This window comes from Symphalangus syndactylus, chromosome 6 (assembly GCF_028878055.3).
Source record: "Symphalangus syndactylus isolate Jambi chromosome 6, NHGRI_mSymSyn1-v2.1_pri, whole genome shotgun sequence".
NCBI lineage: Eukaryota > Metazoa > Chordata > Mammalia > Primates > Hylobatidae > Symphalangus > Symphalangus syndactylus.
Window position 1 is genome coordinate 110795746 of NC_072428.2, and position 26861 is coordinate 110822606.

General features: G+C 38.5%; 1 protein-coding gene and 1 long non-coding RNA gene across 7 annotated transcripts in view; one reads left to right on the plus strand and one right to left on the minus strand.

Moving 5' to 3' along the window:
* Positions 1 to 26861, minus strand: part of TSPAN12 (tetraspanin 12) — a 167905-nt gene that overhangs the window by 72327 nt on the left and 68717 nt on the right. For 3 of the 6 annotated variants that reach the window (XM_063642166.1, XM_063642167.1, XM_063642168.1), the window contains one exon: positions 784 to 952. The gene's annotated coding sequence lies outside the window, so the exon portion shown is untranslated. Of the gene's footprint in view, positions 298 to 783; positions 1128 to 26861 lie in introns of those variants that run through there. The other 3 variants (XM_055283802.2, XM_063642169.1, XM_055283801.2) reach the window with 3 other exon arrangements.
* On the plus strand, positions 116 to 25501 carry LOC134737039 (uncharacterized). Its single transcript, XR_010121590.1, has 3 exons — positions 116 to 170; positions 23557 to 23640; positions 24556 to 25501. It is a non-coding gene; the product is annotated as an uncharacterized lncRNA (long non-coding RNA).

Consider the following 26861-nt stretch of genomic DNA (forward strand, 5'->3'; position numbering starts at 1 on the left):
CTGCTGGGAAAAGAAAAGAGCAACCATCCGGATGAATGAAGTCGCACAGTAAACTCGCGTTCTCAGGGGACACGAGGCGGAGCCCTGTGCATTCTGATGAGTCGCTCTTGAAAACCTCCCTCACTCCACGCCCCTCCTCGGGGACAGCTCTGCTCGGAACTGTCCTGAAGGTGAGAAACCACACTGCCCCCTACCCCGGACACGTCAGAGGCGCCACCGGCAAACCCGTGAGCATAAGCGCCCTTCTAGTTAGGACAGTGCCTGGGCAATCCAACTCCGCACCCCTCTACCCTGCCCTGCAGCTCGGGTGTGAATGCAAGGGACTGAGGCGGCGGGGCGGCGGGGCGGCGGGGCGGGAGGGCAGCGCGGAGTTGAGATTCCGCCCGGCTACTAGGGTTTCTCTGGGAGAACGTGAGAAATGATGTTTTCGGCCCCAGAATGATGGATTAGCCTGGGACAGTGGGCGGGGGGCGGGGAGGGGGCGCCGGGGAATTAGGGCCGATGCAGCTGTGCAGACGCCGGGTTAGTCATTCAAACCCCGCTTCCCCCGCCCCGGCCGCTCCCGCGACCCCTCGCTCAAAGCCGCCCGCCGAGCACAAAGCGAGCGCGGCCACAGACGCAGCCATCGCGTCCGCGCGCCCCCGGCAGGGCGCGAGGGGAAGCGCCGGCGGCAGGGAGCCCCAGAGCCAGCCCTTAAGTAGTTTAGCACACAGCGCGAAGGGCAGCCGCCGGCGGGCTGGCGGGACAGCGGGAAGGAAAGGCGACAGACGCGCGGCCACTTACCGTCGGCGCTGGGCCCCGTGCCCCACGCCCGCCTGGGGATAGTCGGGGACGCACGGCGGGGGCTCATTGGGGCAGGGACCTTCTTCGCGGAGAGCCGAAGGGCTGCATTGGCTTCAGCTGGAGACGCTTCTTTCTCTTCCTCTGCCCCCGCCGCCGCCGTCGCCGCCTCCTGGGAAAAAGAAAAAAAAAAAAAAGTCCTGGGCAGCAGTTGCTGGAAAGTCTCTGCTAAGCCACCTCCCAGCGCCGCTGTCCCTCCCAAGCCCTCTCCGAGTCCGGACGAGGCAGCGGCGGCAGCCAGGGCCAGCTGCACAAACTCTCAGCGCATGCTCGAGCCGCTGGCTGCCGGGGTTGGGTCCTAGTGGGTGTTTCTTGTCCCTCTCACCCAGCAAGAGTCCCCAAAGGGACGCTTCACCTCTGCAGGATAGGGTCAGGAAGATAATGCCTAGGAACTTGGGAGAAGTCCGTGCAGTAAATCCCTTTAAAATGGTGGTGTCGAAGGAATGGAGGCTGGGTTATAAGCATAGAGAAACAGGCTTTTATTATATGACAATATTTGTGTTTGAGAAGGGGGGGTGAAGGGGTGGCCCAACCCAATTCCTGCCATGAGAAAGTTTTCACAACCTTTATGGAGCCACCTCCTGTGATTTGTTATTAACATGGTGCTCTATGATCCTTCTTACTGCTTTGTTGCCCTCCCTGATTTTTTTTTTTTAAGTTCTTTTCCACTTTCATACTGCACTAGTAGCATTTACGGAAACATCAGAGTAATCATGTCCAGTCTGACATGCAGAAGGGGAGGAAAGAACATTTTTAACTCTTAGAAGTAACTCAAGCTTTCCAAAATTTCTCACGATAAGATTGTTTTAACTGGGTGATTTATTTTGAAATGTGTACATAGTAGTGGATCTTTGGAAAATCTAATTTTTTTAAACTAGAAATTCACGAAGTATTACACAGCAGGAGACCATCCTTCTAAAAGAATCTTCCCTTTTAGAAGATAGAAGTTTCACACTAAACAAAATGCCACTGGATCATATCCTCCACATAAAATGTGGATGTGTTATGCTATGCCTCACAATACTGCTCATTTCTAGGATTACTTTTGTGGGCACTGCGTGACAAATAAAACTTCACCAACAAATATGAATTACCTGGAATACGAGCAACATCTTTGACCTAATAACTGGAGTCCTTGGATTTCCTTGCAGAAAAAAAAAAAAATTGGAATCGTATGTCCATGACTGCCTGTCTAGAGACAGTTGCTGCATGACTGGAGTGACAATAAGACATGCAGTCTCATATGGAAAGAAGCAAAGTCAAGACCAAAAGACAACATGGTTGTCCTGGGTTAGGCTAGGAAAATTCTTGGTAAGCAAGTCACTAAGCAGTATGTAAGACAGCAACCCAAAAGAGTATAAAGAAGTATAGCCATGCACAAAAAAACACCAAGAAAAATGTCCAGTTATCCATCAGATGACTACAACTCTGATAATGAAGCAGCTTCTAGAATACTGGGGAAGAGCAAAGAAACCCACTTTTATCCTCTGTCAGTTTCTTCTCAAATTAGAGTGCATGCCTGTTTTAAGCAAAGGACTGCTGAAACAACCAGCCGTCCAAATGCTGTTGGTGCCACACATTCCCTGGAGAGGTATAAACATCCCCGCATTGAAAGGAGTCCATGACTGCTATTAAAACTGAGAAAAAGAGTGCCAACAATTCCCATGTGTCAAAGCAGAGATCCTTTTCTACTCCTAGAAGGTAGTTAAGTGCCCTTTCCTTAATTCATAAACCTTTAAGAGTCAACTGCCTTAAAGTAATAAAATACTAGAGGAAGTTACTTTAGAAGTATGCATGTCCTCTTCTTCCTGGTAAACAAGAAATATAGATCCAAGAGAAATTAAAGTAGTTGCTCAACATCACATCTTTAGTCCAACCTAGATTCCAAAGTAAAAACCAGAATAATGGCTCTAACTTAGTACACTAGTTTAGTGGTTCTCGAAATTGTTGTACATGAGAATCACTTGGAGAGCTTTGAAACAACCCTAATTCTCTGGCATGCCCGATACCACTTAAATTGGAGTCTCTGCAGGTGAGGCCTAAACACACAGGTTTTTCCAAGCTCCCAAGGTAATTCTGGTTTGCAGCCACTGCAACTAGGGCTTTACAGCTGCCTAAAAACTAGCAAAAGAATCTCTTTAGATTTCGTTGGATCAAATCCCTCTCCTGTGAGTCGATAAATTGGGATTATTATCCCCATTTTACAAGTTAAGAAGAAAACAGAGCTGTAGTTACTGCTCTAATATTCCTGATAAATGGTCATCAGAGACAGTGAATCAACATTTCAGTAAAGGAGACCTCACCACATTTGAGACATTGCAGTAATGGGCAGTTTTTATTGCTTAAACTTGACCATACCGCCTTTTAACTTCTACCCTTCAACCTTAGTTCCGCCCTTGGAGTCCATAGCACGAGCAAGCCTTCCTCCCATATGACAGCCCTTCAACTACTTGAAGGCAGCTGTTCTTCCCTCCCTCTCCAATTCTTCTCTTCCCCAGAATTATAGAAGCACAGTAAGACTTGACATCACAGCTGTCATTCTGAGGGTTCTATATTTTTCTCTGTGAGATCTGTTTTTTTGTGTGTATGAACAAAAGGATAGAAATATCATAATATGCACATAAAAATTTGAATATATAATAACATATTAGGAAAATTGTGTGGTCTATTTACTACCCATTAGTCAGGAACCCAATTCTGTGGCCAGCTGTGCTCCAATAAGTATCATTTCAGTGGTGGTACCTACTGTGCCTCATGCTGAAGATACTAAGACAAGTTCTTACCCTCCAAGAAAAGGCAAAACTATCCTTTCTTATTATATAATAATAATAACAATAATAATGACATCAAAAAATAATAAAATAAGCATTTACAAGGAATCACATACATGTCAGTCCCAGTGTCAGGAGTAAAACTCAGCTATACATTAAGAGAATACAAGTTCCTCACTCCGTAAGGCACCTTGTTTGTTCATATCTTATTCTATTCATTCTGCTCAAGTTGTGGAGAGAAAAAAGAAAACAGGAGTTTGGATGTATGAGTTGCTATTCCTTCTTAGTACAAGACCCTCACAAGTACTCCTAAGCCAGTTCTTTACAATTAATATGGGATAGACACCTAATATGTTTTGAACAAATTATATGTGTCTGACATAATAGGTGCTTCTCACAATTTATCTTATTAATTCCTCATAACCATATGTTGAGATACTTGAAATCAATTCAGATAGCTGATTTTTACCAGACCCACACAGGTAGTAAATAAAGAAGCTGAGATTCTAAGATCTGTCTGATTCTTTCCACTGTTAATCTGCATTACAATAAAATTTCAAATCTGGTTGGACAAGACTTAAGAGGAAAATTTTCGAGCTTTTTAAAGCTAGTTTTCGAGAATATGAAGCTGAATTTCAAATATGTGTACTTAAACTATGACTGGTAAATCTACTTTCACCTCACTTCTAAAAGAGTATACAGACCTACTAAGACCTGAGAAAATCCTTTCATTACTGAATTAAGTAGACTGCTCTCTACCGTAAGCTTAGGGTTGCCAGATAAAATACAAGACACCTCATTAGATTTAAATTTCAGATAAACAACAATTTTTTATTTTTTGGTATAGGCATGTCCCAAATGTTGCATGGGACAAATATTTCATTAGACATACATATACTAAAAAATTATTCAATGTCTACCTGAAATTCAAATTCAATTGCAAACCCTACATTTGTATTAGTTGAATCTGGCCTCCCTATGCAAACTAGCAAATGCACTCAAAGAGCCACAAAAACAAATATGTTTCACATACCAATGAGTCCAGGAATAGTGATTCATCTGCCCAGTAGTGATATCAAGGAATCAGTTCTTTTTCCTCCTTACTCTCCTGACACACACCATGAGTCATCATACTATCCTCAGCTACCTCCTCTCATGGTCACAAGATGGCTGTGCAAATTCAGGCATCATTTTCAGTTACCATTACTTCCAAAGGAAGAAGGTATTTCCTCCTATGAGTCTCTCTTAGGATCAAGCAAACCCCTCCCAGGAGTTCTGCAGCAGATTATCCCTTTGATTGATTGGCTAGAACCTGGTCACATACTCATATATCTACCAGTTATTCACAAGAACTATGGTTCTACCATAACTGGTTTGTTTTGTTTTGTTTTGTTTGAGACAGAGTCTCACTCTGTCACCCAGGCTTGAGTGTAGTGGCTCCATCTTGGCTCACTTAACCTCTGCCTCCCGAGTTCAAGTGATTCTCATGCCTTAGCCTCTCAAGAAGCTGGGACTACAGGTATGCACCACCACGTCCTGCTAATTTTGTCTCTGTAGAGACGGGGTTTCACCATGTTACCCAGGCTGGTCTCAAACTCCTGTCCTAAGGTGATCCACCCACCTCAGCCTCCCAAAGTGCTGGGATTACAGGTGTGAGCCACCATGCCTGGCCAGGTTTTAAACCAATCAAGATGTACTACCTGTGCCTGGGACAGCCCTTCTTTAAAGCACAGGGCCAAACAGAGGAGGGTAGATAACTGAACACAGCCAGATTTTTATTCGAACTGAGGGATAGAGAAAGGAAAGCATAGTACCATCCTCTCTCCTGTTCACTGCTAGGACAACCGAGCTCTCAGCCAACCATTTTGGGGCACTACTTAGCAAAGTTTCTTAGTTATTGAAAGAACCACTGAAGCAGGAACCTCATGGCAATAGCAAAGAACCCTGAGAAAACTTGTATCACATCATTTCCATCCAATGCCATAAGCTTACTTTCAGCATCGTCATCTGCATTTATACACCAGGTAATTATTTAAAGAAGTGCCCAAATCAGTACCCTCCTATGAAATCCTAGAACACTTTTCTCTTAAACTTTATCGAAACCTGACCTTCAGGCAAAGTTTAGAAATTTGGACTCATTTCACCCACAGATTTAATAAATATTTATTGAATTGTTACTACAAACTCAGAACTGTGCTAGGAGATACCAAGAGTTCTACCATAATTTTAACTCTCAAAAATTTATAACGTCATTAGCATGCTTCCTCTTCAGAAAGCAAAATGTATAGAATATAAGAGATCTTTTGGCCAGACTTGGTGGCTCATGTCTGAAACCCCAGCTCTTTGGGAGGCTGGGCCAGGAGTTGGAGACCAGCCTGGGAAACATAGCAAGTCCCCTGTCTCTACAAAACATAAAAACAATTATCCAGATGCTGTGTGCTCACCTGTAGTCCCAGCTACTCAAGAGTCTGAGATGGGAGGAGCTCTTCAGCCCAGCAAGTCGAGGCTGCAGTGAGTCATTATTGCACCGCTGCACTCCAGCCTTAGCAACAGAGCAAGACCCTCTCTCTCTCTCTCTCAAACAGCAACAACAACAACAACAAAGAACTCTTTCTCTTAATTTTCAGTTATTTGAAACAAAATGTAAAGAAAAGGAAGGAATGCACGTCCATTTACAAACAGCTGCCAATTTCTACTTTTCTCAGAAAGATCCCTCAGGAATTATACTGTTATTCCACTACATCAGCTTTTTGTCACGCCCACAATACAACTGGGGAAAGATAATCAAATAGCTACCAAGAATATTAGATATTTGTCTTCCCCTGCTGCTCTTTTCATTTTCTTGGTGTGTTTTAAAAGTTCCAGCTTACTCCAATGCTGTACTAAATAAAACACTTGTTTTTGACACTAGATAAAATCTTTTGTTTTTAAAATTATTTCCAGCTGGCTAATCCGAACTCACAAGTGTCCTCATCCTACCATGTGTAAAACAACCATTTTATTATTATTTGTGTGTATGTGTACTAGCAATAACCATGTATGGAAAACTGGGGATGTTGTAAATTCTCATTTCAAATTTCACGGTTTGAATGTAGAAATGATTGACTGATGAAAAAGAAAAAAAGTTAGTGTCCTTGGTTTCTTCTAGAAGAATGCATTTCTTCTCAATGCATTTGTTTTCACTGCAAAGAATTATTATTTCTAGCAATTGCCATTATGTTCTATTATCTTTGTATGGTCAGTTTTGTAGAAAGCAATGTTAACTGATTGATTACTACTCACAGCAATAAAGGAAGATATATCATGTCAGCAACATAAGACACCCATAAATAACTCATACAGTTAGTTTTATTGACTATACATATTTCTATAATTTTAATCTATTTCTTGGCTTTATCAGCAATATTATGCTCTATAACTGACTAGAGAAAATACTTGGGATATAGTATGTTTGATTTAAGAAACATACATATTTTTCCAAAATGACTGCTAGAAATTATATATTTTGTTGTGAGTTTTATATTGGTGGTGTTTTATGAGTCACTGGCTCATAGACAAGAATCTTTCCAATTCTGCCAAAATGGAGATGAGCTGGTTCTCACTTTGGCTTAAAAAATGGCAGCAGCCAGCTTGGGCAGCAAGGCTGACCATATGTTGACTTAATTAACTAGGTCTTAACAGCTCTTCCTCAGGTGAGACATAAAAACTGAGAATATAGCTACCAAAGTCATGTTACTCAAGTCGGCTCTCTTTCTTGATCTTTTCTTCCTTTTATTGTCACCAGCTTGCACATATGCAAATGACATCATAAATCATTTCCCCTTTTTCCTTTTCTCCACAACTTTCCTTCTGTTCAGACCAGTGTTCCCAACTATCCCATGAATTTATCACATTTGCTAGACATCCAAGTTTTTCAAACATGCCTTATTCAGTTATGGGAACAGGCATGGATGGCCAGAACCTAAAAACTAGACCAATCAATTAGGGTATGACTGGAATTTGAGTGAAGACCCATCAAAAGGCAATGTAAATTCAGGCAGTCAAGCAGAACCAAGTATGATGGGAATGTGTTGGCAAGCACCAGGTGGAAATTATGGCAGGAAAACAGATGGCAATGTCACAGAATCCCAGCAAATGGTAACAGAACTCAGTGGCACAGGAATCAGGCAGCAAAAAAACATGAAAAGTGCCACGCAAGTAAGGAAAGACCCCAGTCCATGTCAAGATGAATTAGCCAGTCTCTGCCAACACTTAGTTGGTGAAGTTGATCCAGGGAGATGAACTTAGGTCCCTAGAAAAGCAAGATTCAAACGCAAAAAACACCATCCCAGAGAAACTTCTCTAGACCCTACTTTTAAGAGTGGTAATGTTAAGATTTTAAAAGTTAGAGGTTTCCAGATTAAGGAAGATCTTAAAGGCTGGCCTGAGGAGTTTGCAGTTTATTCAGAGGCAATGACAATCCTGAAACATGTTGATATGAGCAGAAGAATGACATAAACAAACAACAGCAGGAGTTTGAAGTCAGACCTGGATTTAAATGCTGGCTTTACCAAATGTTAGTAATGGGATTATGAGCAAATGATCTCATGTCCACAATCCGCAGTTTCCTTATCTGTGTACCTACCACCTAAAGTGGTCATGAGTAATATGTAATTATGAGCCTAAATTTAGCTGGGGTCACACTGCCCTTTAAGGTTTAAATAGAATAGGCCAGCCTCTTTCCCACAAGCAGTGGGTGAAAATGTTTTCCCCTTGCAATCCCTCTGGGGATTCTAGAGATGGGGAAAGAAGGAGGAAACACTTTTTCTCCAGTTCTGAATCCATTTATGGATCATCTTTCCAACTCATACATGCTGTTCTTTTCTCTAAAGGGTGAACAGTCTTCAAGAAAAGATTTCTTCCCTGTCCACAAGCCTATGTTCATAGCTGCCTTTGAGCGAAGACACAAAGAATCTGAAAGTATTGCTGTGGCAGCACCGCATACAACTCAAAACCAAATATCAGAAATTCTCTAGTCCTACTTTTTTCTTCCTTGTAGTCGTTCCCTACAGGTCCCACATTGATTGGCTGCCTTTTCTCTGATCTCACTCACTGTTCACACCCCAATTCTAAATTCCTGGTAACTTCTCAAGCAGACAACATAGCTATCTTTTTTGTTTTGCTGTCTTCTTTCAGTCTAGGCCTCAGAGATCTCATCTTTCACATAATTCTCTCCCTGCAAGAAATTCTGGTGCTTTTTACTTAAAACAACAGCAACAAAAGAAAGAAAAAGAAAGAAAGAAAGAAAGAAGGAAAGAAAGAAAGGAAAGAGCCACTGTTATAGTGCTTACTATATGCCAGAAAGTATTCCAAGTGTTATACATATATTAATAATTTAATCCTCGAAAAAGCCCATATTATATATGAGAAAAACAAAACAGATCATGCAGTTAGTAAAGGTCAAGCCAAAATTCAGTGTGGGGTATTGTAGCTCCAGAGTCTTGTGATAGCTGATAGCACCAAACAAGTGCCTAGAAATAAATGGTTGTGTGATTATTAGGAAGATTATTCTGATAACCATATGTAGGGTAAACTGGAGACAGGGATAACAGTAGTGAGACAATTATTTGGCAATATTTAACAAAGAAGATTCTGTGGAGCACTAAACTTTTGAGCATTCTATAGGCACCTGCATTTAGGAAATGCTATTATATTTGCCTCCTAGAACTTTTGCAAACTCTAGCATAGAAGAGATTCTGAGAACTCCTATGAGAAAGGAATTTCTTTCACTTCGTATAACCCAGCACTTCCTAAATACATTTGATCAAGTAATCTCTGTGTATCTCTGTGTGTGTTTGTGCCTGTGTATGAGAGAGAGACAGAAAAAAAGACAGAGAAGTTCTTATTAATAGTGAATAGACCTAATACTCAATTGCACATATCTTGATAAATATCAATTTCTACAAAGAAATACGGAGCTATTTCAAAGGACTTAGCAGCTAAATAGATGTGAGGCACAAAGATATAGAAATACAGGGGAAATATAAGTGATATATAGTTTCAATGTATGTTTCTGTCAAGTCTCATGTTGAACCATAATCCCCAGTGTTGGAGGTGGGGTCTGGTGGGAGGTGTTTGGATCATGGGGACGGATCCCTCAAGAATGGCTTGGGCCATCCCCTTGGTGATAAGGGAGCTCTTGCTCTGAGTTCACACAAGATCTGGTCATTTTAAAGCATGTGGTGCCACCCCACTTCCTTGCTCCTGCTTTCACCATGTGAGATGCCTACCACTCCTTCAGCTTCTGTCATGATTGTAAGCTTCCTGAGGCCTCTCCAGAAACAGATGCTGGTGTTTTGCTACCTGTATAGCCTGCAGAACTGAGAGCAAATTAAACCTCTTTTCTTATAAATTACGCAGTCTCAGATATTTATTTATAGCAAGGCAAGAACGGCCTAACACAATAAGGAACTTAAATTTGACCACAAGCATTAAAGTACCTCCTCATGTCTACCGTGCCCTACCCCAAGGTCCAGTTCATTCACTTGGAGGATCCAATGATCACTATCAAAGCCTGTATAATATACATCTATTTTAAGCCACTGTCCTCACTTCCACACTCCATTACAAACTTGAAGAAAACAGACACTCCACAACACCGAAGCACTTTTGCAACAAGTTCTTCATGCTTGAATATTTTTCAAATCCTTGTTTCCCTGCCTCAATCATTGTTATTTGTTTCTTTTTCATCTTCATTTGATCTTTGGATTTGACACTAGGCCATTTCCTTAACAACAAGCTTTATTCCTGTCTTTAGTCACAGTATTTATTGACTCCCCCAAGCCATCATAAGTGACCATCTTTCCTAGTCTGGGCCAGCCCCAGAATTGAACCCCCCAAGCCCAGCAGTTCCCAGCACTAGCAATGGTGTCCTTCCAGACTCACCCTAGAAGCTCATGTGACACAGTCATAGAGCAAAACTGCATACTCAGGAAATTATACTATATTTTTAAGAGTATAATAGGTTATAGAAAGAGATTTAACTGAGAGAGAAATATAGGTAGCAAACATTACATCTACTTTGGCAAGGCTAAAGATCTCATAAGAAGCTCATAAGAAGCCTTGTCATCACTGGGCTTAAAAGTAGTTTCACAAATGTCAGAAGGTGTAAAGACAAGATTTGGGAGGGCAGGAGAATTCCTGAGACTGTCTGTGCTTAAATTGCTGCATTTCCCCAACATATTCCTTCTTTAAAAAGCAACCTCCTTTGGTACATATCCAGTGGCTTGGATACCTAACACAAACTAGAGGTAATTAAAAAACAAAACAAAGCATATTTTTTTTTCTTCTCAGGACCATATTCTCTTACGTCATGCCAATGACATCTTATCACCTTTCTCTTCCTCTTTCAGACTCATCCAGTCCCTGAGTGTGGTGCAGTGTGAACACTGGGTCTCAGTCACCCTTGCCCAGTCACCTTTGGCCCAGTCACCCTTGCCCAGTGCATGAGATTAACCAATAGATTCATGCTAAGAAAGGCAAGCCAAGAGGACCTCAGGCTATTGCCTCCCTGACTCATCTCAGCTCCTGGAGTATGAGTATCATTAAGAGAAGTTTACCATTGTCCTCATCCCCATCTCCAGAGCTCTGCCTCAGAGATTTTGCTGGGGGTTGAAGTAAGACATAAAAGAGACAGCTTCTAATCTCTTTCCAGAGGAACTGATTTTATTTGCAACAAAGCATGGACAAGTGTAGGAAAACAGCCAGTTGCATGGAAAGAATGACACCATCTTGAATTAAACCACCATGATGACAGATATTTGACTCCTGCACACCAATGTATTCTACAGCAAAATGTTTAAACGATGCTTGTAGCATAGATAAGCCCTCATAGAAATGCTTTCTAACTTCCCCAGGGGTCACAAGTTTCAGCAAGAAAGTCTGAAGTGTGACCCCTGCACATGCCTTTTCCCTAAAAGCTTGCTATATAAAGGATACTTTCTAGGCAGGGCGCGGTGGCTCACTCCTGTAATCCCAGCACTGTGGTAGGCCGAGGCCAGAGGATCATTTTGAGGTTGGGAGTTTGAGACCAGCCTGGCCAACATGGTGAAACCCCGTCTCTACTAAAAATACAAAAATTAGCTGGGCGTGATGGAGGGTGCCTGTAATCCCAGCTACTCAGGAGGCTGAGGCAGGAGAATCGCTTGAACCCAGGAGGTGGAGGTTGCAGTGAGCCGAGATCATGCCACTGTACTCCAGCCTGGGCGACAGAGCGAAACTCCATGTCAAAACAAACAAACAAACAAACAAACAAAAACCAACTTTCTAGAGGGCTGAACACAGCCTCAATCTTCTTGAAGCTGCCTGAGACATTTCTTTGGTTCATAAGTCCCTATTAAATATTTCTTGCTGAGAAACTGGATTTGTCAGCCTTTCTTCAGCTTTCCAAATTCCTTGGCCTTTCTGGGTAGGTTTGTGTATACCTGCTTACCAGGAAACAGGAAGTTAGAGCCTAAGGCTGCTCTCAAAAACAGTGATGGTTGTGATAAAAGGCACTCATAAATCTAATGAAGGTACAGCCTAAACCATATGGTCTAGGCTGTACCTTCATTAGATCCATGAATGAAGAGAGAATCGGGGTTTTAGACAGCTGGGCAGAGTCATTCTGCAGTCAGAACAAATATCAAACACTGACCTCAGAAACTATTCCTTTGAAGATGCTACATTTTGATTGGATTAATTTGTAGAGGAATATATGACAGAGGCGTTGTTGAAAATGATACAACAATCAGCAGGCAACTTTCATTTATTTTTAATTTATTCACAGGCACGATCATAGTGCACTTCATAGGCCTTGAAATCCTGGCCTCCTCAGTTGCTGAAACTACAGGTGCATGCCACAGCACCAAGTTAGTTAGTAGAGTTTAACAGCTGACTGTAGTGAGGAAAAGAAGAGCCTCCTATTAGGACCATTGTCATCCCAGGATGACTGTGAAAAAAAACAATGCTGTGCTTCCCTACAGAGCAACCTCAGAGGCTTCACAGTATAGGAGAAAATAGATTTCACAAAAATAATATGGCCAGTTACTAAAAAATAAACAAATAATAAAAAGCCCCAAAGGGGAAAAGAGGACCAATATCTAGAGTTGCTAAAATATATTATCTAAAATGTGCAGTTTCCAATAAAAAGTTTTGAGGCCTGACAAAAAATAAGAAAGTATGACTCATAAAAGACCTAAAACAGACAACAGAAACTGCCTGTGACAGTGACCTGCTGTTAGATCAAACAGAAAAACATTTCAAAGTAGCCCTCATCAATATGTTCACAGGTCAAAAGAAAGCATGAGTAAAGAAGTCAAGGAATGTATGATGGCAATGTCATATCAAATAGAAAATCTCTATACGGAGATTTAAACATTACAAAACATGACAAAATTCTGGAATAAAAAAGTACAAGAAGTTAAATTGAAAAATTCACTGGACGGACTCAACAGTAGATTTGAATTGGGAAAAGAATTAGCAAACTTGAAGGTAGATCAGTTGAGATTATATAGCTGAAGAACAGAGGGGAGAAAAGAATGAAGAAAAACTAACAGCACCTCTGAAAAATATTGGAACACCATTAAGTGCACTATCATACACATAACGAAAGTGCCAGGAGGACAGGAGAGAGAGAAAGAAGATGGAAAAATATTAGAAATAATGATGACTGCAAACTTCCCATATTTATTAGAAAATAATAAAATACATGTCCAGAAAGTCCTAGTGCATTTCCAGAAAGCACATAGGATAAGTGCAAAGATACTCACAAACAGACACAGCATAGAAAAATCCTAAAAGTCTAAACATGAAGGAAATCTTGAAAGCCAAAAGAGGAAAATGGCATGTTCTTTACAAGGAAACCCCAATAGGCTTAACAACTGACTTCTCTGAAGAAACAGGAGAGTCCAGAAGACAGTGGGATAATATATTCAAAGGGCTCAAAGTAAAAAATAGTGAACCAAAAATTATGTATCCAGTCATGCTATCTTTCAAAAATGAAGGCGAAGTAGAGTTTCCCAGAGAAACAAAAAATTGAAAGAATTTGTTGCTAGCAGACCCTCCTTATAAGAAACACAAAAGGAAATTCTTCAGGCTGAAGATGATAACAGAAAGTAATTCAAATTCACACAAAGAGCACCAATAAACGTAATATTGCGTGATTATAAATGACAATTTCAATACATATTTTTCTCTTTTCTTCTCTCAGTTGATTTAAAAGCAACTGCATAAAATTATATCTATATACTAAGAGAGAGCAAGAGAGAAAATTGTTAGGCTTATAACGTATAAAAACATAATACATGTAAAATATATTTGCCAATAACAGTACAAAAGAAGTGAATGGGAGCAAAGTTGTAATGGGCTAAGAAATGACTACAGAGGATAAAGTAATAACTAGAAAGAAAAAGAGAGAGAAAGAAAAGAAGGAAGAGGGAAGGAAAGGAGGGAGGGAGGGAAAGGGAAATGGAAGAGATGGGAAGGGAAGAAATAAAGGAAAAACATTGCCCATGCCTGCTTCATCAAATAATGCCAGCCCTTATCTTTCTTAGCAGACACTTGCTAAGTTCCTGATGCCCCTCTTCTGCACGCTGAAACCCTGAAACAACCCTGATGCTGTGGACAGTATAACAGGAAGGACAAGCCCACTTGCTGCCAGGCCTTCCTAGAATCTCTTTGTCTCCCAGTTATGGCTTGCCCTATTTGCCCTACACTATCGGCCAAAAACTAATTATGGGCTCCTGCCTCTACTTTCCCTGCCTAACACTGCAGTTTAGAATCCTATTTGGAATCAAAAATCTTTCCCAAATTCCATCTGCTTGGCTAAGCCTCATTACTATTCTTAATATTTCCCTCTAGAGGGTAGACCTTGCTCCCTATAATTTAGTTGTCTTCTTACTTTGCAGGGACCTGTTGAGAAGGGACCTTTAAACCACTATAGTGTTACCACATGCTTAGTGACAATTTTTGAATGTTGTCTACCATCTGCCTCCACAACTATGACCACCCTTCAACACACACACACACACACACACACACACACAGTCTCACACTCAGTGTTTAATCTCCTTGGATACTAAAACCTGCAAGAAGCAAGCCAGGGTCTGCTTTGACCTTTCTGACATGTCCCTCAAGCCCTACAGCTGGGGTATTTTCCCAGCCCCTGCCTACATGAACCTGTGGAGATTAGCATGGTTTTGTGACTTTGTTTTTGTTTTGCGTAAATGTACCTGAGTTTTAACAGTGAATACGTTGAACTGTTTTCTCAGTATTAATCTCAGAGCTGATGAACGTGAGTGGCTTATCAGCTTCTCTAGTAAGTGAATTTATAATATAATTTTCTGTATCCTCACTCTCAAGATTTTGCTGATTTATTATTTTTGCTGATTATAGGTGTGCTTGCTGCAAGCTACATAGCTCTCCCCTTCCCTATCCCCTGCTCTCTTTCTTGCCAAAAGCAAAGGAACAGATTTTATAATCTACCTTGGACAGAAAATCAGGAGAACCAAGATGATAGAATAGAACTCAAAGTCAGAAGAAATACACTCTAATGAGAGTCTTGAAAAATTAATGAGCTTTAGTGTAAGGATTCTGTGATGTCTGTTTTTGCATAAGGGTTTAAAGTAAAAATATTGTGTGGGTGTGTGTTTAGTCATCTATGTTTTGTGTACTTAAGGTTCTAAGATAAGTGGCTTCTGGTCATTAAAGAATTATTGAGCTAACTTTCTGAGAAAAGACTGAGAAAATCTTTCAAGGAAGTTTTACTTTTAGCAGATCATTTTATTTCCAAGTCTAATTTTGTATCTGAGCTACTTCAAGTCTATAGTCAGCAAAATGACCAGTAAACTGGGAAGAAAACGAAGGTTCTAATCTGGCTTTTTCCTCAGCCAGGAAACCTAGAGTGTTTAATAGCTCTCCATCCAGAGGGATAAAGAGCTTTTCATTTCTAACATTCTATTAACTTATTTAATTGTATTAATATAGTTTCAATTTTGAGAAATTAGATCACATATTTAAAATTCTATACCTTCTAGGTGGGAAAGATAATTTTTTATGTAATTTTACAGTATCATAGTAATTTTTTCAGAGGTAAAATATCCATGAACTTACAGCCTTTTCTTAAATCTAAACACTAAGTGCTAATATGGGGAATGTCCTTTAATCCTATTGATAAGAGTAGTTCAGTGTTTTGAAAATGACAAAGTGCATCTCAATTTTTAGGGGTCAAAGTTAGGTTTATAATACTAGTTTATATATGTTCTTTGGTCAAAAAATAATACTAAAATCAAACTCCTCTTTCTAAGAGAGCTTTGGAAATAGTCTGTGTGTTATAAAAATCAAATACTCAAGTTTCCTCTGGGTATATCCAGATTAATAAGTGTTAGATTTGCTTTCTTTATTTTTATTTTTTTTGGTTTTTCAAGTTTGAAGACGGTTGTGATTAAAACATACAATTGTATTATGAATCCACATTCATACGTAGTCATATAATTATTTTGTACATTGAACCTTCATTGCAGGTGCTAATTGGTAGCCACTAATTTCCTTTGTTAACCTGGATTCAGGCCCATAAATCTCGATGCATTTAACCTATATTCTTTCATTTGCAGAATAAAAATAACAATATTTTATGACTTACATGACTTGATAGTCATCACAAAACAATTACTGTGTCAGTAAATCAATAATAACTCCGTACAAGTATTGCAATTCTCAATTGAATAGACTGAGTGAAAGGTGTGATTTTTCAAAAGACATGTTTTCTACTAAAACTAACAGTAGTGTCAAATGTTTTAGAAATTTTTGTAATGCAGATAATGAAACTGCGATGAATTCAACTAGAAATACCAAACTCATTTCAAATAGCTGGCTCATTCTTAAGAGTCACATTCCTCACTTTGCACTTTGCATTCTCCACATGAATACTGCAAAGGAAACACTTAACACGCCCTGATGAATATAACAATTATAACACAAAAGAGATCATTAATGCATCAGAACAGAAGAGTATGGTCTGTTAGTGTCTAATTAGGCTTCTGCTGTAATTATCCTCCATTTGATAAATTTTCTTCATGTAAAAATGATAAACCAAATCATGGGTATTCACTTAGTTTAATTAGTTAGCAACACTAAGACAAATTTAGTTTAATCTGTACCCTTTTATGTACTTTTTTCTAAAGATCTTAACTATAGAAAAGCTGAATATTTTAATGGTTTAAGTCTTTCACAATAAAATATTTCCTACACACCTATTAAGTCTTTCACAATAAAATATTTCCTACACACCCTTACCTCCTATCCCAAACAAATTCAAACATTGTGCTTGGTTATATGTATTGAAACATTATCAAGGGGAGAGAGGATTAAGGAAGCATTGTGTGACTGGATTTAGAGAATAAAAGGCGGGGGGAAGAAAGGAAGAAGAAAAGGGGAAAGGAGGAAGAGAGGAGTGGGGAGAAGAACAGATACTAAGAAGGAAAGAAAGAGAAGAATAGGAGAGTGGAGGAAAGGCGAAGTTAGGGGAGGAGAAGGGAGGAAAGGAGAGGAGATTTAAATAAAGAAAAGAGGCATCAGAAAAAGAAGAGTTAATGAGATGACTGGAAGGGAGAGAATCAGGAACACAAAGATTGTTTTGCATTCATATCACTCATTGGTGTTCAAGCCTGATTTTAAAAAATTATCTCTCTAGCTATCTTGCTAGCTAACCAGCTAGCTACCTACTTACCTACCTATCTATCTGGCAGTGGAAGTTGTTTTGTTAAATCATCTTCCTATCTCTGAGAAAAAAACATGAGAGAGGACTAAATTCTGCCTATAATTCTCCAAAAGAGAAAATTCTTCAAGTTCCCTAACAATTTTTTCTCTTCCTTCTGTAACTTTGGGCTATCCAATTGGACTGATTCAGTCTTACATCCCAGGATCAGAAGTTCTTGCTGCCCCCTGGAAAATGTGGCCTTTGATCCCCAAGAGGGTTGCACAAGGGAAGAAGCAAACTTCACTTTGGTGCTGAAAAGCAACATATGTGTATGCTTGATTTGGGATGGTTGGGACATCTGCTCCATCTGGACATGGTGGAAGGAATGATAAATGAGATCAATTCAGGAAACAATGCATCTGTATTAGTCTGTTCTCACACTTCTATAAAGAACTACCTAAGATTGGGTAATTTATGAAGAAAAGAGGTTTAATTGACTCATAGTTCCACAGGCTTAACAGGAAGTATGACTGGGAGTCCTCAGGAAACTTACAATCATGGCAGAAGGGCAAAGGGGAAGCAAGCACCTTTTTCACATGGTGGCAGGAGAGAGAAAGAGCAAAGGGGGAGGTGCCACATACTTTTAAACCATCAGATCTTGGAAGAACTCACTCACTATCATGAGAACAACAAGGGGGAAATCTGCCTCCATTATCCAAGAACCTCCCACCAAATCCCTCGATGAAAATTGAGAATTACAATTGGATATGAGATTTGGGTGAGGACACAGAGCCAACCCATAATCAGCATCCAACTGGATTTCCTTCCAACTTGTTTGCAACATGGAAAAAAAGGTCAATCTTTCTCATTAATAATTTTTAATAATTTATTATCAGCTAATAGTTTATACGCTATTTTGACTGTCTTTTTTAAAACTGCTTGGAAAGGCTATGCTAAATGAGTTCTTCCCAAATATTTATGTAGAAGGATCCTGAGATATTTCAAATGCATATCTACATTAAAATGTTGTTTCAATACATACATGGAATTTTGATTTGTACCTCTAAAATCCATTTGATAGTAAGTCAATTTTGATTATAGATCTGAGATGTAAAGAAAATAGTGGCTCTAAAATCTCTTCTACTATCAAAATTAATGTTTAGTAAAATAAATACCTGATAAACGACCCAGGATGCATGCTGAGATACATTGATTGAACTAAAACATAAAAAATATTATGCACACCATTGATTCAAGTTTTCAAGAAGGAGAAAACATTTGGGAACTGCTATCTAATTTTACTAGAGCTTATATTCATCTCGGAAGCATTGATCTGGCCATAAATGTCTTTGAAGTATTGAATTCTGAATTCTTGGTAAATAGCTACTGCTCTGGGTCCGCTGACTCCCTGGTTACTCTGTCCACTCTTTCAAAATCTTTGTGCTATCTAGAAAATAAAGCATTAATGTTGGGACACCCTGAGTCTTCCAGTATCTGTTCCAATAACTTGGAACATCCAACCTAAAATTGTTGGTGCCTGGACCATAATGGTATCAAACATGTTTTAATAAAACCCTTGAATAGAATATGTATTTCAGTTTCACCAACATGAGAGAATATGTTTTCAGGGATGAATGGGGTTATTGAATAACCATGGGTTTTTGATTATTTGTTGGTTGATTGTTTTTAAACTGCAAGTTTTTTTATACCTTTCTTTTCTTTGGCAAGGCCCAGCCTATCTCATTCAGTCTCTAGGCATCATTAAAGTTTGTTTTACGGACACAGGTGCCAAAATAGTGACTCAACTTCCATTCCCTCCATTGGCCTCCTTTTCTCTGGTGATGTAGGCAAATCAGGGCATTTTGTCTTCTTTCTTCCATGGTCTTTTCCACCTCCCTCAGTAAAAGAAGAAGGATGTATAATGTGTAAGCTGGTCCTCCTCTAACCAGCACAGCAGTTCTTTAAATAGGTTAATGAGCAGAGAGGCTGAGGATCCCAGAATTTTCCTGTACAAATTTTGGATGTAAATTATTCATTTAGTTTCCTGGGGCAAACTTCCTTTGGATCTGGGTTGAAGGTACCACAACTAGCAGAGATCAACCCTTCTCACCAATAATTCCTTTCACAGCCCTAACATTGAATAGCTTTACTCTCCCCTTTTCACATTGAATCTCCTGAAACTAAGACCACTGTTGAGAAAAATCACTCTGCTCTACAGCCTCATCCCAAAGCCTCGTTTCAGTTTAATGTGCTCAGACATCATACATCTTCTAGGAGATAAATAAAGCCTGCGGGTGCACCAACCACCACCTAGGCCTGAGATGATGCCCAGGAGATGAAAAACCAACTCCATCTCCACCACAGACACACAATGGAGCTGGCCACAAGCATGTACGTCCTTTCCTGGTTTTCTTATTAAATCTAGCATCTTCAGTTTCATTATTATCCATAATTATTTCATCCTAGTCAAAAACATATTCAAAATAATTGCATGAGTTTATATTTTACATTAAAAAGTACAGAGGTGCTGAATAAAATAGCACTGTCTATTCTTTCCGCATTTTGTGAAAAGAAAAAATATTTTGCTGATATAAATTCTCCTCATTTCAAATTAGTTACTTTGTTGTCTCTTCTCTGAGTTAAAAGGGCTTCAGGTGAGAAGTGATGGAACATTGATGTGTCATATGAAACTTTCCCTTTTCCACTCAGCACTAAGGAAAATATTTGTCTTCTACTTAGCGAACAGGTCTTTTCTTTAAAACTTGCTGAACTTGTTTTTTAAGTTAGTAACTTCAGTGTGAACCAAAACATGGATGTTTTAGATTTTCATCTCTTTCATGCCTAGGAAAAAAGAAAGAAAAAAAAGTTCCCAAGCTTACAGGCTAAATAAGTGGAATGAAGAAAAGATTGTTAGTTCACAAAATGATCATTTAAAACTATCATTGGCTTATTAAATTATTGCTTTCCAATAAATACCTACCAAAAATCACTATCACAGACATAATATATGTAAACTGCCAATATAATTTCACTTTATTTAACAATAATGTGTAAAGAACAAGTAGAAATGATCATTCATTATTAACAGATATATAGTGCTTTTACATTTTAATAGTAGTATTTGCTCATTATGCTAACTCAAACTGAAGCATATGGCAAATCCAAGTTTTTTATACTCTAAAAACATTTCAATTCTACCTGAAAATACCCTTCTGTAAATCCACCCATGAAGTTTTTAAAAAAATTGGTAAGGCATAAAAGTATACAAAGTTGAGCATAAGAATATTATAAACTGTTTCATGTACTCAACAAAATTGTGCAATTGAAGCTAAATAGTTATCGAATTACTACCCAGAAGAGTCAGCAGCTGCATCTATTTAAGGCTTTCATATATGTCTTTGCTGTTCCCTCCCTGCTCCCCCAAATTAACCCAGGATTAATTTCAAGAGCTCCTTCTCCCTGTAGGGCACTGGGAGATGATGGAATGGGGAGCAGCTGCATTTTCTGAGCCATTTTGTCCCTTCTAGCTATTTCCCTTCCTTTTCTTTCCACAGTCTCTCCCGTCCCTTGTACAATCTCAACTAGTTCCCAAGCTTTAAAATACATTTACTGTATATCCTGATGATTCCTGAACACACGTCTCTAGCCTGGAATCCCTCTACTGCAAACTTGAGACTCTGTATCCAATCAACTATAGGAGATCTCAAGTTGAATGTGCACAAGATGAAGCTTTCCTGGCTGGAATATCACACAACTTTTCAGTAAGTCAGGAATAGCATCTCCTTTCATTCAAACCATTCTTTCAACCAGAAACCTAGATTTTATCCCTGATTCCTCTTTACTTATTTCTATGCTGTGTTCACGCTAATGGAAAATTCTATCAATTCTGCTACAAAACATGCTTCCAATCCATTTCATTCTCTGTCTCCATTGCCACCAGCCTAGTCAAGAAAACTGCCATCCCACCACTGGACTACTTCCCCAGGCTTTGCTGCATCCATATCTGCTCTGATTAGTTCATTCTCCATAAAAAAAGTACAGCAATATTTATAAAATACAAATAAAATCAGATAATGTATGTACTTAAACAGTGAAGCATCTTTTCACTGTATCTAGAATAAATTGCAAACTGCTCACTATGGTTCACCCTGCATGAAACTGTCCCTATATATACCTCTAACATCTTCCCCTCAATCACTGTACTAGAACCTCACTAGTTTATTCTTGATTTCTCAACTGTATCAATCTCTTTTCTGCCTGGGTTTTTGATATGCTGTGCTTTTTGCCTGAAATACTCTAGCTGCTGACCTTCTCATGACTATTTCCTTCTAATTTTCAAAGCTTCCTTCAAGATATCATGCACATTGACCTTACCTAAAGTAGGTCCCATTCCACAGCTACTGTTTAGCTCAGCTGTTATATTTTTTTTCCAGTAAACAACTTTTACTTATTTCACATGTACTATCTCATTTAATTCTCCTAAGTACCATGGGCAATAGATATTATTGAGCTCATTCGACAGGTAAGAAAACTGAGGTTCCTGATGGCAAATAAATTTGCCCAAGGTTGCATGCCAATAAACAATAGAGCTGGAAATTTAAACCAGTTGAAGCAGCTCAGAAGTTAAAAAATCTAACTCATTTCAGATAACTAGAAAATGGATCTGGCTAGTTCTAGTTAAGGGTTTTGAGTTCTTTTTACTGAACTATGCTGCTGCTGTATATCTAAAGGAATAGTGGCTAGATAAATACTTTTCATGTCCCCCAACTTAAAACAGACCAGAAAACACACACACACACACACACACACGCACACACACACACACACACAATTTTCTATATATTGTAGACACTATCAAAATGGTAAGAGATTATGGGAGGGGGAGAGCAGAAGAGAGGTAATATGATTTTATTGTTTCGTCCATAATTTTCTGCACTTTTCAAAATTTACTACTAAAAACATATCCTGTCATAATTAGAAAACCACAATAAAATGTTAAATAGGTCTGATTATATCAAAAACATAATTTAAAAAGTAAGTTAAATGGAAACATCTGATCCTTTTATGTTAATTTTATGACTAGTTTTTCACTGCTTTCATATGTTTTATCAATTTATTGGATTTTTTTACTAATTTTATAGATTGTGTTATGAGAATTTGTCAAAAGGCTCCATACAACTGAGATTAGAAACTATAATCTTCTAAGACTGCTGCCTCTGTATATTTTCCTGAGCCAATTCATCATCAACATTTTTTTATTAATTCTAAAACCACCCTAAGTAATATTTATATTTAAATTGTATGTTCCTGTATACCCAAAATTAATTATAAGGAATGGTACATTATTTACACAAGTGACAAATGCTTCTCAGAGATATTTGATTTTTTTCCATAGTTGTGACTATTCCCTAGAGTTCCATTTACAACCTTTACTTAGTCTAAAATTGCTGCACCATAAATCCAGCTTCCTACTGACAACTCACTGGCATTTCTACAACAATAGGCCTAAAAGAAAACTCTTTACAGCCCCAAGCTAAATTAAGTGCCTCTCAGTGATGCTCCCATAACACCCTATGTAAACTTCTTTCAGCATGTACATTGTATATCACAGTTATTTGTTTGTATAGTCCTCACTAGATGATAACCTCCTTAAAGGCAGTCATGTTGTTCATCTCCTTAGTATCTAGCAATGTCCTATAGGCACTCTCTCAACATATTGTTGGACTTAAAAAATTGACTTCTTTAAAATAATATAATAAAAACCAGTAGTCTTTCCTCAATCAAAATCTACATCATAAGAAGTATAAAGTTAGTCAATAAACATATGTTTTATCCCTAAAAGATTCAGTTAACTGTAGGCCAGATTGGGAAAAGTTCAATGGAACAGTTGATCAGCTGAAAACTTTTGACTTTTGGCACACCAAACAGAAGATATCCACAAAGTGTATTTGGGATGATGGTCAAGTGTTTGATATCAGTGTTCTTTTACTGCATGGAATTGGTGTCAGTTTTCTTCTGTTATTCATTAGATTCTATCTCCATTATTCCATTTAAAAGGTGTGTTTAGATGTACAAAGACTTCATTGAAAAATAGTGAATTTCAGTAAGGCTGTAAGTGCAGGAGATATCTTTCCGTATTTATATAGTTCCAAAAAAAAAAAAAACCTCACCCTTTTTGCATCCAGATCTTGTCAGCATCTTTGATCTTTGCTCTCTCTCTCTCTCTTCCAGGTCATCCTATTTGATTCTTTGAATGTTGTTTAGAGTTGGGGTCTGATATAAAATGTCACTTTCGGAATTTCATCAACCATGACAGTAAGTAGAAGATAATGTTTTTAGAGTTTCCAGAGAGGAGATTCAAAGTCTGATGCTTTGCCTGAAATAGTCATAAGGACTGGGGGCACAAGCATCCACTGGCTATATGAACAAAGGAAACACTTGAAAATATGGCTGGTGAAAGAAGGAGATCCTAAGGAATTAAACAGACAGCCCAAAATCTATATAGACAATTGTGTCGCTTAGGGGTGTAGGGTATGCAATCTCTGGAAGGTTGCATGAGGCCAGAACTTCAACTCTATGACTTAGAGTTCTGGCAGGGTATTATTTACATTATGTAGACCATTGGCTAACTTTGCAGAAGGGTCTTTGGAGCCTCCATTTGGCTGCCAGCCATGATTCACTGCAGCAGCATGTTGTCAAGGCAGCTAGTCTTTCATCCACACACACACATGCTGACCCTTTTGCAGAAACTAACACTTTCTCACCTAACAACACAAACAACCTTATTTTCACACTACCATTAAGAATCACATCTATTATTTATAGGTCGTTATGTAACAATTCTTTTCATATAATACTTCTAAGCTTCACCACAACCCTATAGTGTAAGTATTATCATCCCCAATTAGAAAAGTAAGAGGTTACATGTCTTGCCCAAGTTCTCAAATCTAGTACAAGGTTGAACTGGGATTCAAACCAAAGTCTGTCTGGTTCCCCAACCCCCTTGTCACTGATAATACTAGTGATCTATTCAGTCATCACAATAAATTCTGGAGAAGGGACAAAAGCCATTTTGAAGTGCAAACTCATGAAAAAATCATTAAATAAATTACATTATTAAAGTTACAATCCTGTCTTCATTATTAGTAGAACTGACTTGCTTATCATAAGAACTTATGATTATCACTTAAAGTGTGTGCTTTAATCCTTTTTTTTTTTTTTTTTTTACAGACGGAGTCTTGCTCTGTAGCTGAGGCTGGGGTGCAGTGGCGCGATCTCGGCTCACTGCAAGATCCGCCTTCGGGGTTCACGCCATTCTCCTGCCTCAGCCTCCCGAGTAGCTGGGATTACAGGCGCCCGCCACTGCGCCCAGCTAATTTTTTGTATTTTTAGTAGAGACGGGGTTTCACGGTGGTCTTGATCTCCTGACCTCGTGATCCACCCGCCTCGGCGTCCCAAAGTGCTGGGATTTGTGTGCTTTAATCTTGATGATATGTTGTATTTTTAAGTATTCAGTTATTTAAAAGATAATGTATTTTAATGAGGCAATAAACAAGTTATATTACTTTTTTTTTTTGAGACAGAGTTTCGCTCTTGTTGCCCAGGCTACAGTGCAGTGGTGCAATCTCACTCACTGCAAACTCCGCCTCCAGTGTTCAAGCGATTCTCCTTTCTCAGCCTCCCAGGTAGCTGGGATTACAGGCATGTGCCACCACGCCCAGCTAATTTTGCATTTTTAGTAGAGACAGGGTTTCTCCATGTTGGTCAGGCTTGTCTTGAACTCCAAACTTCAGAGGATCCACCAGCCTCAGCCTCCCCAAGTGCTGGGGTTATAGGTGTGAGCCACCGCACCCGGCCACAAATTATATTAATTCTAAAATGGAAGGAATTGCTAATAATGCTATCAGAATGTGGTATGTTAAAGGTCAGTTGTCTGCCTCCCCAGACATCCTGGGTTAGCATTATCTTGATGAACTCCCATGGTCTGATCTAGAAACCTACCTCAATTTTTTAACATCAGAAACTTGATTTGTCTGTATGCTAAAAGTGATTCCTATTAAATGAGAGTTTTGTTTCTACCAGACTAATTTTTATGTCGTAAAAAATTATTAACAGATTATGTTAGTTTCTTTATTCAATTTATTCATGTCATAATTAAAAATGATTACTTCTTTTTATGGTTTTCAGTTCATTTTATAAGCCTTATTACTCCATTTACAAAGCTAGCAAATTTTCAATCACTTTAAAGGAAGCCCTTAGTAACTATCTAGAACCAATTATAAACTTTGTTAATTAAACTCCTTTTAACATTTTAAACTACCTTAATAACTTTATATACTCAATTTCTTTCTACACATACATTTATCTAATAAACTTTCTCAAGTATTAAGTAATACTTATAAAATTAATAAATAAAACTTTTAAATGGTTTCTTTTAATTTTCCTTAAATAATCAAATATCACATCTATACTTAATTGTATTCAGTCTACACACACATTTCTAAATCAACTCTCAATTAGACATTTTAAAATGGTGTTACAAGCTTGATCTGTTATTCTAACAAAGTCTTTAATACATTATGGATGCTTATTATAGCAAATACACACATGTTAATTAATGTAAAAATAGTAATATTACATTGTGGTTGCCTTAAACATATCTACTATTAATTCTGAATCTCCCCAGATATAAAAAATGCTTTTCCACAAAGGAAACATACCATCTCACAACATTTTGGAGGTTATATCCCTACATAATTTTTGGAGGTGCCTTCTCAGCTTTTCAATGATCAGAGGATAGTTGAGGAACAAGACTGGATCCTGTCTCTGATATGGATGGAACATATCAACTCCTATAAATTATAACACACTGTTAATAAGGACTTCAAAAATGAAAGAGAAACATTTCATGTGGCTCATATCCACTAAAAATGAGTTACATTATTATCTAATTTTCAAGTCAGGTTAGAATCTATAACTTCCACCTAGGTGGCCATATCTCTTAATTGGATTTTGTTTTCCTTAGTTCTTAAGGTAAGTAAATGTATTCACACCTAGGGGTAAAGACATTTGAGTATAAGGCAAACCTACCTTTTCTCACTTTAATCAAATCATACAACTCTTCCTAATATTAAACGCATATTGGATTGTAATATGAACTCTCTTGGAGTTTTGTCTATTTTGATCATAAATTTCAAGGTCATTCAAGTGATAGATCTATCTCTAAAGGGCAGATGCATATTAACCAGACTCACAAAAGAAAAGTATCAAAACAAAATGCCAATGTATTCATTTATAAGGAAAAATATAACAGCTAAGGAGGACACGCACTTAAAAATATTTTGATGTACACAAGATTTTCCTATAAACAAGCCTCAAAAAGTGGCAAGTTATTATCTGAAAGCTGCCTGGTGAGTATGGAATCAGAATAAGAGGAGTTATGTATATTATTTGGATAATTAATGACCTCAGCATGAAATAATCTGACATATCTGCCAGAGTTTGGAGGACACTAATAGACAGCAGCCCTTCCTTCC